A 13,262-nucleotide genomic window follows, 5' to 3' on the forward strand; every position below is an offset into this window, starting at 1 on the left:
CCATGTCTAAAGACTTCACCCCAGCATCCTCAAGAGCCACACCAGGTTTGAGAGCTTCTCAAGGGACAGAGAAAGATCTGGGAGCTGGGAGAAACTACCCCCCAGCCCAGCGCATAATTATACCGCTGTCCCCCAGCCACAGACACCTGCAGGTGATCAACTGTCCTGTTGTTGTTACTCAGATGTCTGAGGAGGGCTTGCTCTTTTCTTGACTTGGGGTTAGAGAGACTCACCACTGCAACGCCACTCTCAAAGACACTTTTTGTTTAAAGCTGTAACAAGAAGAGTGTATGTGTCTTTGTTTACTCTGACAGTGGATTTAGAAATTGTTTTGGTGAGTGCTTTTTTATTTCCCCATCTCTATGTTATTAGTCATTATAAGTCTGCATCAGCCAACTCCTTGTTGCTATTGTTCCACAAAAACAAAAAAGGTAGAAAGGAGCAGTCAATACCTGGCTGTCTTGGCTTGTGCCCACACCCTCACCTCCACCCCAAATTGGTGTAACAAGGCATAATTGTGCTGCTTCTCCATTTCTGTGCCCATAATGGTGCCCATGAAGCTCTGTGTTGTTCCCAGCACTATTACGGAGTCACCCCGTTATTACACGCTCTGCCAACAACACTCAACTGTGAACAGCCGAAGGGCCAGACAACGAGGCCTGTTGTTGTTGATTCATAAGAGAGTCATTTATGTGTTTACCCTATTTAGTCTACAAAGGTCATCATATTTCTATCTTTCACACAAAATCATAAGGGTTATTTTACAATGTAGCCCTTTTCACTCATAGTCCCTGTCATCCTGTATACAGATAAAAAAAAATGGCACATTTTGTCATTAATAAGTACCTTAATTGTAACCCAGTGGCTGTACAGTAACATGCTATACATGACGCCAGAGCTCAGGTTCTCCGGTTCACAGCGCTGTACGGGGTTTGAGTCCCCCATCCCTCCCTCTAATTGGGCTACTATTGCACATTTGTTGTTGTCTGGGTGAGGGAAATGCTGTAAATCGAGAGGAGTCGATGTGTTCTGAAAGATGAGACATTGAGGATTATAATAAATACTGCTTGATGTCATACAAGCACACCACACACCCATGAGTCCAAATGCACACTTAACATTTCCATATTTGAAAACTCATGTCATTTACAGTATCAACCCTTATGATCGCTATGTTTGATCTACAGTAAAAAACGATGACATACCCTGTGTTATCCTGAACAGAATGGCCCCGATTCCGACCCGAGTTAAGCGTACGTAAATTCCCTTTTTTGCACGTTTTTCTCTATGCATATTCTGACCTTGAACTTTAATAGCATGCTATTCACCTGCTATTTGTTCGGGGTGGAGAACTAAGAAATTAAGGTGTGGCGGAGGTGTGTCCACAGATAAACCATATTCTGACCTTTAATTAATTCCCCCATAATTCCACCACCTTTACGGGTGAGGAAACCATGAATACGGTTGAGCGAAGTGAAAAAAGCATCTACTTCATTTTTTCGGATAGAAATAACAGCATTCTCCATGCACTGTAATTTAGAAATGGATAAGCACTATTGATGAGAGCTGGGTAAATGGGTAATCTGTTTGGAGAAGGGGATTGTAAATGCACATAGCAATTGTTTTCGATGATTTTCCCATATGATCCCTGAAGATGAATGTGAAACCAGCCATATGGAAGCAAACTGAAAATCATATCAACATGACACGTATTGCTGCCCCTTTTTCTCAGTGAAGTAGGCTATAAATAGCTGTGCCATTATTCCAAATTTTAATTGTGCCCTCATGATTTGCGTGGATAAAATTTGGAAAACCAAGCTATAGGCTTCTGTCGAGCTGAACCTGCCGAGTTGACGTATGCGCTTTAGAAGGTTTTAATTATAGACATGACGTTTTTTTCTCGGTTTTATTTTACAGTTTGTATCATGTTAAATATTAGCCAATATCGAGAGAAACCGTCATTAATACCACATACATTTATAACTGTCACTTTAGTTTTAGTTTTCTTAAATTTGTAGCTTACATTTTGCATTATTCCATTCTGTTGACCTTTCTTTCCTCTGTCATGTCTGTGTAAGTTGTTCCAAAAGGTCGCTAGCATTAGTGGTTCATATTAGGCTAACGTTGTGAAATAATTTGGGACACGTAGCCTATTTGAATCATTATGGAACTCAGACCACACGTAGCAGGTTAAACGTGGAGCCTGGAGCACGGTTCACGATTACTTTATTGTCATAAATTCCACGATTAGTGAGAATCAAGGTATATTTATAGGACTATTGTTCAACCCCAATTGTACACTTTTTTCCACCTTCCAATATTTAATGGATTGAATTTGAATAGTACAACATTCAGGATGAATCAAACCACCAAAGGCCCTCCAAACCTGTTTTTTTATGGTTCATATATTCACTCCTAACCTTAAAATGTGCCTAAGTAATCTACAAGATCAGAATATGTTTTTATCTACCAGTTGGTGCTGAAACGGAAACGAAGATGGCATTCTTTCATTAACCAGGTTTCCATACAATCTTTTTATGTAAGATAAAAAATGTCATGACAGGCCTGATGGAAACAGAAAATGTGTTGGTAAGCAAAAATGTAAACAAAATACGCTACACAAGGTCGGATCTTTTTGTGTCTGTAAAATTAATTAGGCAAGAAATGACGATGCTTTTATGCACAAATATTGATATGATAACTATCATATCGAATTGGAGTCACACGATGACATGTTGTATGGTCCTCCCACTACAACTCGTCAGGAAGGCATGCAGTTTATTAGGATACTGTCACGGAATTCTAGGAGTGGTGGGTGTAGAGTCAGGCGCAGAGAGCAATACTTCCAATGGAATGCGTTTATTTCGCTTGGTCTAGCCAACAATCAGGCAATGACCATAAATAAGGTATGTCTCCAAAACCCCGGCAATAACATATAACAAATTACGCAGGCGAAAAACAACATCACCACTGACAGTAGGAATAAGCCCGCACAAAAGCAGGCGGGCACTGGAAGTTGAAATAGACCATTGATGAACCAAAACAGGTGAAAACAATCAAGACAAAACCAACAGAAAAGATAAAGTGATCGATGGCAACTAGTAGACCGGTGACGACGACCGCCGAGCGCCGCCCGAACAGGGAGAGGAGCCACCTTCGGTGGAAGTCGTGACAGATACAGATTAAATTCGTTATGATGAACATGATGTGATGAACTTGGTGCTCCTTTCCAATAAATATTGAGGGTCTGATTCTGGTGAGTTGAAAGTGCAATGGAAACCCATTTAACTTGCATTTTTATTCAGTACATTGGCATTTATTTATTTATTTAACTAGGCAAGTCAATTAAGAACAATTCTAAGAACAATTCTTATTTTACAATGACTGGCTACCCTGGTCAAACCCTCCCCTGATCCGGACGACGCTGGGCCAAATGTGCGCCACCTTATGGGACTCCCAATCACGGCTGGTTGTGATACAGCCCAGGATCAAACCAGGGTCCGCCATAGTGACGCCTCTAGCACTAAGATGCAGTGCCTTAGACCACTGTGCCACTCGGGAGCCTACTTTAACCATAAAGGGTATTTTTATGTGCACTATGTCATCACGCACAGCCTTTTATCCCCAACAAGTCAATTTGATGGAAACACATCTCTGCAGGGAAAATGTGCATATTGTTTTAAAGCTAATTTTAGAATATTCGAATGAAAGTCTGTTGCCAAATGGATGAAAATGTAGCTATTGATTCCTTTTTGATGTATTCTAGTCTGTCGACAAAATTCTAATTCATGGTTCACTCTATGTAAAGAATGTCTTAAGAAAATCTGTTGGCTAGAATGTGGGAGGGCTTTCAGTGTTGAATTACATTTATTCAACTTATGCAAGGGAGCCACACCTGCAAAGCCAGTTACGCACCTTCATAGTGTAAGAAAGGCGTAATTTCCTGAGTGGGGACCGGGCCCAATGAGCCTATATTTGTCGTATTGTGAAGAAAATTTGCCATGGAACACGCACTTGAAAACACTATGTGCACCTAAATTGCAAACTGTTTGTCTAAAGTGCCTTTTAAAGCCTAACATTGTAAGATCGCATTTTATAACCTCTGAGGGTTTCGAGCTTGAGGTGGTAGTCACCTCATACAAGTACTTGGGAGTATGGCTAGACAGTACACTGTCCTTCTCTCAGCACATATCAAAGCTGCAGGCTAAAGTTAAATCTAGACTTGGTTTCCTCTATCGTAATCGCAACACTTTCACCTCAGCTGCCAAACTAACCCTAATTCAGATGACGATCCTACCCATGCTAGATTACGGAGACGTAATTTATAGATCGGCAGATAAGAGTGCTCTCAAGCGGCTAGATGTTCTTTACCATTTGGCCATCAGATGCCACCAATGCTCCTTTTACAGTGGCTTGCCAAAGTATTCACCCTCTTGGCATTTTTCCTATTTTGTTGCCTTACAACCTGGAATTAAAATGTATTTTTGGGGGGTTTGTATCTTTTGATTTACACAYCACTTTGAAGATGCAAAATATTTTTGTGTGTGAAACAAACAAGAAATAAGACAAAAAAACAGGACTTGAGCMTMCATAACTATTCACCCCCCAAAGTCAATACTTTGTAGAGCCACCTTTTGCAGCAATTACAGCTGCAAGTGTCTTGAAGTATGTCTTTCTAAGCTTGGCACATCTAATCACTGGGATTTTTGCCCATTCTTCAAGGCAAAACTGCTCCAGCTCCTTCAAGTTGGATGGGGTGTACAGCAATCTTAAAGTCATGCCACAGATTCTCAATTGGTTTGAGGTCTGGGCTTTGACTAGACCATTCCAAGACATTTAAATGTTTCTCCTTAAACCACTTGAGTGTTGTTTTAGCAGTATGCTTAGGGTCATTGTCCTGCTGGAAGGTGAACCTCTGTGTCAGTCTCAAATCTCTGGAAGACTGAAACAGGTTTCCCTCAAGAATCTCTCTGTATTTAGCGCCATCCATCATTCCTTCAATTCTGGCCAGTTTCCCAGTCCCTGCCGATGAAAAACATCCCCACAGCATGATGCTGCCACCACCATGCTTCACTGTGGGGATGGTGTTCTCAGGGTGATGAGAGGTGTTGGGTTTGCGCCAGACATATKATTTTCCTTGTTGGCCAAAAAAGCTAAATTTTAGTCTCATCTGACCAGAGTTCCTTCTTCCATATGTTTGGGGAGCCTCCCACATGCGCTTTGGGCGAACACCAAATGTGTCCTCTTAAGGATCTGCCCCTTTTTTACATTTTCACCTAAAATGACATACCCAAATCTAACTGCCTGTAGCTCAGGCCCTGAAGCAAGGAATGTAGGATAATATAACACAATAGATCTGGTAAAAGTTAATACAAAGAAAAAAAATCTTTCTTTTGTATTTTTTTGTAGCATCATCTTTGAAATGCAAGAGAAAGCCATAATGTATTATTCCAGCCCAGGTGCAATTTTGATTTTGGCCACTAGATGGCAGCAGTGTATGTGCAAGGTTTTATGTGCAAGGATCTTTTATTTCAGCTCATGAAACATGGGACAAACATTTTACATGTTGCATTTATATTTCTGTTCAGTATATATCAAGGCGGAGTTGAGTTTTGATGACTGGTCACGGGATTTGCTAGCAATAACATTGAGTCACACCATCAGTCAATTCTGAAAACGCATACCTGTACCTATGTTTGTCCTGTACAATTGCAGTCCTTCCGCGGGGTGCTGAAATTCTTACTTTTACTAAAAACTTTTAGCGAGTACAACCACCAACTTTTCCCTCGTTGCTCGTACTACGTAAGCTGAGATTCAATTGGGGCCATGCTATCCGGAATGCTTAGTCATGGCCATAGTCTCTTCATTGCCCCTGTGGCTGTCACCCTTCACCATCCACCCCTAACCCTGTTGGGAAACCTGCATATGGTGGTAAACGGAGCTCCCAGCATACCCAGCCTCTCACTCACACACACACTCTCCTACYTGGCTGTGGTTTCACGTGAAATAGCTTCCATCACAGTTGAGCAGAGAGAGACAGAGGACAGAGAAAGAGAGGGGAAGAAGAAAGCAAGAAACAGACAGACACACATCTGACCTGACAGCTCTGCCTGTCACTTCCCATGACATTAAAACGATCCACTCACGCACTTCACTCAAACACACTTCGCAGGCAACTGTAAAATATCCCTCCTCCACACAACCAATGATCCACTTACACACACTATCCATAGAGCAGAACAAGTTCTGCAGATGTATCTGTTTTGCTAGACCTTCCTCTGAGTTTGGTGGTGGTGAGAGGGAGGAAGGGAGGGAGGGAGGGAGGGAGGGAGGGAGGTTGACTCATTTGACTTTAATAAACAAGGGCCTCTCCTCCCTCTCTCTTCTCCACTGTGTGACAGGGCCATCAGGGGAAAATGAAAGCGAATTTCTTCTGTCACAATATGGCTCGTGGCCTTTCAACTTCCAATGAACTTGAAGGCCGTTCATGGGCCCATTGGAGTGAGAGTAATGTGGAGAGATGGGAGTGTGAGATGTGTGTGTGTTTGTCAGAGATGAAAGATCTTCGAAATTGATCTACATTTACATTTAAGTCATTTAGCAGACGCTCTTATCCAGAGCGACTTACAAATTGGAAAGTTCATACATATTCATCCTGGTCCCCCCGTGGGGAATGAACCCACAACCCTGGCGTTGCAAGCGCCATGCTCTACCAACTGAGCCACACGGGAGCCATCTAGATGTCTTAGTGCTTTGTGTTATATTGTTTTGCTGGTAGTTATTGCTGTGTCTTTTTGTAGTTGTGCTTTTAGTCGTTGTTGCTGTGCTTTTCAACGGTGTGCTTTTGTCATTTTTGTCATTGTGCCTTTTGTCATTTTGTTTTGTCATTGTTGTGCTTTTTGTCATTGTTGCTGTACTTAGTTAAGTTAAGATACTTTTAAAAATACATACATAACCCATGCATGAATAAAACCCTGGAGGATGACTCTAAGGTCAAAGACACAGAAAGATTAGATAATGCTATGTCTTTTCACAGAACTGTGTCTTTGCGTCTGGAACTGGCTCCCTCATAACAATACAGCAATACAAAAATTACAGAGGTCATTGTGGTCTTTCATGCCCTGACACAACCATCTAGACCACGCCGACAGCAATTATCTCCCCGGAACAAAAGTCGATTTCTCCCCTCAGAGTTGTGAGGAGCTTTGTTGCATGGGGCTGTTGGTTTTGGGTCGAATTCAGGCATAACAGCGAGCTCTCACAGAAGTACTCCACGTGCGAATCCGAGACAAGGATTGTGTTTCCATTGTGGGTGTGGTAGCGAAACAACCTTAATTTGCATGCAGTTAACATATATAATTTCTCCCGAGAGTGGAGTAACTTATCTGGAGTGCTGCATAAAACAGAGGGGTGATTCACCAGCACCGTGCCTAAAAAGTGTCAGAGGCTGCCGAACTATTGTCAAATGTCCGATAAGGTGCACTTAATGTTTTCAAATGAGACTCTATCCCCGCTCTTCCAACAAGAGAGTGATGTATTTTTTAGTTCAGTGCGGCGATAGAGCAGTGTTTGATAAAGCGGTGCTTGATAGAGCCGCATTTGATAGATCGGTGCTTAACTAACAGTGGAACAAGCGCCTGAGTTGTGCACCCCTGGTCTAGCAGTTGTTTCTGTTTGTTTGTGTTGCAGGGTCATTGTATCAACTTCAGACAAGTAAAAAAAAACTAGGATTCCATTCGATCACATCCTGCCCCTCGCTCTCACAACCCTCCCCTCGAGACCAGAGGCCTCTAGTCCGGCCGTCCTCTCTCTCCGTCTCCATTCCATCCCCAGTCTCCACACCTCCCTCCTGCTCKGTCCCTCCCTCCAGAGAGGAAGGAAACTGCTCAGGGATTTCACCATGAGGCCAATGGTGACTTTAAAACAGTTACAGAGTGTAATGTCCGTAATTGGAGAAAACTGAGGACGGATCAACAACATTGTAGTTACTCGCTAAATGACAGAGTAAAAAGAAGGAAGCCTGTACCGAATAAAATGATTCCAAAACATGCATCCTGTTTGCAATAAGGCACTAAGGGACAGATATACATTTACTGGGGGGTGGGGGGCTGGTCCCACTCAAGGTGTCATAAAGAAAAATGCACTCTCTCCCCAATGTTAAAAATATTTTCAAATGACCTTTCCCCTTGTACTGTAAAATGAATTGCACACCCCCCCCCCCTCTCATAGAATTACCTCAAAATAAATAACTGTAGTGACCCTGTATTTATAAACATGGATATCGACTTTGCCACTTCAACATGCTTTTGTGGCACAGTCGATGCCACGGAGGGCTATGGGCCATAAGGTTGAGAATTCACCGAACACCACAGACAAGCTCACTCTCCCTGCCTGTTTCATTACACTAGTTTCAGAGCCGGCTACAGACATCGATCAGCTAGGGGAAATCTGATTTTCAACATTTTAAAGTCATATTTATAATTATATAAAATATATGCAACGAATTTTGCATCAACAGTTTTCTGTGCCAATGCATCACAACAAATAAACAAAGCATACTGACTTCRYGCACTTCAATATCATGGTTTGAGTTTTCAACACCATAATAAATAGACTGTCAATCTCGACAAAAACAGAAAAATCATCACTCCCTACCTTGTAGGTATACTCAGTATCGAAGGCTTGGCAATCTCCGAATGTCATAAAAGTGTTTTATGTTTTGTATCAGAAGTCTCTTTCCATTCATRGCTGCACAATTTGGATTGATTGATTGTATTTGTCAAAAAAAAATACACATTCACACAGTACTTTGTACTTTAGCAAYCTAATCTATGCTAAGAAGCTAGCAAGTTAGCAAGCTACCATCATTACCATAGCAACACCATCATCAGCACAATCAATTGTTTGTTTTGCTATAGCTCACAGCTCAGACAGAAATGGATATCAAATGGAACATGAGCTGCTGATTTTAGCTTAAGTTTTTTGAGATGCTGTTGCAGTAAAAAAAAAAAATCTGTGAACTGAATAAAGCAGACAATGCTTGGGAATGAGATAGAAACTAAATTACCAAGATAAATTAAGATTATGCACAGATAGATGTCTGCTCTTCACCCAAGACCTTGGTGGTAGACTTACCAATACTAGAGGGAAAGAACAACAAATCTCTTATTTCATACTGTGAGCCCCTTCTGGCACACTGCCCTGTGCACAAAATAGCCAAAACATTGAAAGAATGTTATTGGAAAAGGAAGACCGATATCAATCAGTGAGGACAATGATGAAAACTGACCCAGCCTGACCGTTAACGTCTACCATAACGGCACCGTCATGGTTCAGGGGTCGGAAAGCAGCCAGGAAGACTTCCCTAAGAGAAGAAGCAAAGGAGCATGAAGCTTCTCCACAGACCAAAATCGAGACAAGACCTCCAAACCTTGACCGCAGCCCTGTCTCTCCAAGACTCTCCTTGGATATCAAATCTCTTAGAGATAGTTCTCGAAAGAGACTTTGCTGAGTTCAGGGACAAATGTACCTACTCAGATTGAGACATTTACATGTGTGCAATATGGCCCTATCAGTAAGTAAAGTTATGTTAATGGYGATCTAAATGCTAGAACTGGTAAGCAGACTACATAGATTTAGGGAGAAATACCCATGAACACAGTGCTACATCTGTGTATGAATCACAACTAACTACACAGAGACACAGCTATGACAGTATTGTCAATAAATATGGGAAACAAGTGCTCCAGCTCTGTAAAAACCTGGGTCTGCACATTGTTAATGGCAGGACGAAGGGTGACTCTCTGGGTAGGGAATGTATTGCTCTGCATTAGGAAACAGGGATGCTGGCCTTCTAGGCAGAGTTCCTCTGTCCAGTGTCTGTGTTCTTTTGCCCATCTTAATCTTTTCTTTTTATTGGCCAGTCTGAGATATGGCTTTTTCTTTGCAACTCTGCCTAGAAGGCCAGCATCCCGGAGTCGCCTTTCACATTTCTAAGTGACCCCAAACTTTTGAACAGAAGTAAGTGTGTGTGTGTGTGTGTGTGTGTGTGTGTGTGTGTGTGTGTGTGTGTGTGTGTGGTGTTGTGTGTGTGTGTGTGTGTGTGTGTGTGTGTGTGGTGTGTGTGTGTGTGTGTGTGTGTGTGTGTGTGTGTGTGTGTGTGTGTGTGGTGTGTGTGTGTGTGTGTGTGTGTCAGAAGTATTCGTGCTCACTCAACCTCAGCAGGCAACTTTTTACTCAATTATATTTATTTTGTGGAAAATCCTAACTCATTGACGGGAGACTAAGTGAAAATGTGACCTAAATGTGAAGTTAGGATTTGCGCCTTCAACTGTTGGGGGTGAAATCAAATGGGTTGTTATCCCTCCAATGAATCAAGTTTCACAAGTGTTTGTTTCCCTGGAGCCGCACACAAGCTTAAGATCAATGCGAAACGTCGGCTGGAATGGTGTAAAGCTCACCGCCATTTCAATCTGGAGCAGTGGAAACGCTTTCTCTGGAATGATAAATTACGCTTCACCATCTGGCAGTTCGACGGGCGAATCTGGGTTTGGCGGATGACAGAGGAACGCTACTTGCTGAATGCATGGTGCTAAAAGTAAAGTTTGGAGGAGGAATAAGGGTCTGGGGCTCTTTTTCATGGTTCGGGCTAGGCCCCTTAGTTCCAATAAAGATAAATCTTAATGCTACAGCATACAATGACATTTTAGATGATTCTGTGCTTACAACTTTGTTGTAACAGTTTGGGGAAGGCCCTTTCCTGTTTCAGCATGACAATGCCCCCCATGCACAAAGCGAGCTAAATGAACTGGCTACCATATAAGAAAAGAAAATCTACGTCTCGGGGACTCACCCTAGAAGACAAATAAAACATTTATTTTAGTGACCGATGTCACCAAGAGAACAGCGGCTACGATAAAAAGTACAGCCTTGCTAGAACAGTATTGTAAGGTCCGGGCACTATCCCTTAATATGGAAAAAAACTTGGCAATGATCTTTCAGACAAAATCCAGATGTCAGGAATTTAGATACCATTTCACCTCAGGAGAAACCACCCTGAAACACACCACCAATTTTACTCACCTTGGTCTGAATATAAGTTAATCTGGGAAGTTTGACAGTTTTCTTTGGGTGTATTATTTTCCATGTAAAATTGTTTTAGTTGATATATTATTATTGTTGCTCAAACATATACATTGCTTTGGCAACAGTGGAAACCACCCATTCATGTCAAAGCATTTATTGAATTGAATTGATAGAAAAGAGAGAGAAGAGTGAGTGAGCAGCCAGACTTCTTTCGGTCGGCTGTGTCAGTAGAGGGGTTGGTCAAAACAGAACTATAAACAGGAGTGTTGTAGTACGGTAGTCATCTCCTGAATGGAGCCTTTCTGTTGCTCTCCCCCTCACACACTGTGTCGCTTTAGTATGGGGTGAACAGGGAACAGGGCTCCCCAAAGCAATGACTGATTCATTCAAAGACTACAGTCAAAAGCCTCCCATCCTCCAACCAACTCTTGATGTCCCCTTGCAGATCTGAAATAATGGGATGAGTGCAAGTAATATGGAAGAGGCCATATTGTAGAGGTCTATCACAGCTACAAAGGCCAATGAAACAGTGTCTGGTGCTAGGGGTTGATTTTCCTATTTTCTTTATGACTATGACAATAGTGAAATAAAACAGTGTGAGTCTGATGTTCATCGTATTGCTCATTTTCAACCGCAATCTAGATCGCCATCTAACGGTCAAACAGAGCAATAACAAGACATTTTTCATTTTCACACATTATTGTCAATGTTTCTGCAGGATACATAAATAGATGTTTTAACAGATGTATGTCCATCTGTACACATTTGGGGTCAGCATGTCACTCATTACATCTGATGGATTGAACAAGCCTATAAAGTTTCATGTGTGTGTGCCCGATAGTATCCATTGATAACTATGGGGATCAGGCAAGAAAAAGTTCCAGGGGGGAAAATAAACAGATCTATTTTGAAGCCCTCTTTTCAAGTCCTCTTTTTGTTCCTTCTCCCACTTTCTCTGTTTGTCGCAAACATACATGAGCTGTGTGTTTTTTTAGGGGGTATGCATGTGCAATACTCTGTATAGACTCACAGACTCATAGAAATAGAATTAGCTTTAACTCTATTTCTATGCACAGACCCTCGTGAACAACAGGCAGACGGACACAAACACACATTCAACAGTTCTGTGTGTAAACTTTCCAGGACCTCCTGTTGTTCCTCTGCATCCTCTTCCCAGACTGTGCTCCCTTCTGGGTCCCTCTCACCATGCCCTTTAACTGGCCCTGCATTTTTGCTTTTTCCTACACACAAACACAGAACATATGGTCAGCAGTGGGTTAAGCTTTCACTATTACAACTACAATTTACTACAATTATTACTATGTTTATTTACTAATTCATTACTATGTTCTTACCTGCGGTTGAGCTGTGCTTTCCTCAGAGGGATGTAGGCATATGGATCAACCTTTCCTTTCCTCTTCACGTCTCCTTTACCATTCTGGAGAAAACACAAACACACTCTTTACCCATGTGAAGAGTCAATGACAAAGGTCCGACAAAGTCCTGACTGTTACTCCCAGTCTGAAATCACCCTGAGAAACGTGTGTGTGTGTGTGTGTGTGTGTGTGTGTGTGTGTGTGTGTGTGTGTGTGTGTGTGTGTGTGCGTGCGTGCGTGCGTGCGTGCGTGCGTGCGTGCGTGCGTGCGTGCGTGCGTGCGTGCGCGCGTGTCACCTTGGCCTTGTAGTCTCCCCACAGGTATCTGCTCCCTCCCATGGGTCTGTGGATCCTTGAGCCTCCAGCTGACAGAGAGAGAAACCTACACATTAGTACATACACACAGGAGAGGACTGAGACCAGCAACCAGCACACATGGACAGACACAGACAAAGAGAGACAGAATGACAGTCAGCCGTACCTTTGTATTTCAGCTGGGGTTTGAGTTCCATGTTGTCATCATAGTGACCATCCTGGAATGTTCTCTTTTTAGGTAGGCCTGATCACCGACGACGATGAGACAGCCCATAGGGAGGAGTTCAGAGAACTTGCAGTGTGGTGCCATAACAACAACCTCTCCCTCAACGTCAGCAAGACAAAAGAACTGATCGTGGACTACAGGAAACAGTGTCAGAGGAAGGCCCTAAAACTGGTCAAACTCCAGCCACCCAAGTCATCGACTTTTCTCTCTGCTATCACACGGCAAGTGGTACCGATGCAAGTCTGGAACCAACAGGACCCT

At 42.5% G+C, this 13,262-nt stretch overlaps 2 long non-coding RNA genes across 2 annotated transcripts in view; one reads left to right on the top strand and one right to left on the bottom strand.

Moving 5' to 3' along the window:
- Positions 1–13,262, top strand: part of LOC139029143 (uncharacterized) — a 140,050-nt gene that overhangs the window by 27,257 nt on the left and 99,531 nt on the right. The window lies entirely within an intron of this gene.
- On the bottom strand, positions 11,862–12,869 carry LOC139029232 (uncharacterized). Its single transcript, XR_011481517.1, has 3 exons — positions 12,758–12,869; positions 12,441–12,523; positions 11,862–12,326 (listed from the first exon to the last, which is right to left on the bottom strand). It is a non-coding gene; the product is annotated as an uncharacterized lncRNA (long non-coding RNA).

The sequence above is a fragment of the Salvelinus sp. IW2-2015 genome, linkage group LG18 (genome assembly GCF_002910315.2).
Source record: "Salvelinus sp. IW2-2015 linkage group LG18, ASM291031v2, whole genome shotgun sequence".
NCBI lineage: Eukaryota > Metazoa > Chordata > Actinopteri > Salmoniformes > Salmonidae > Salvelinus > Salvelinus sp. IW2-2015.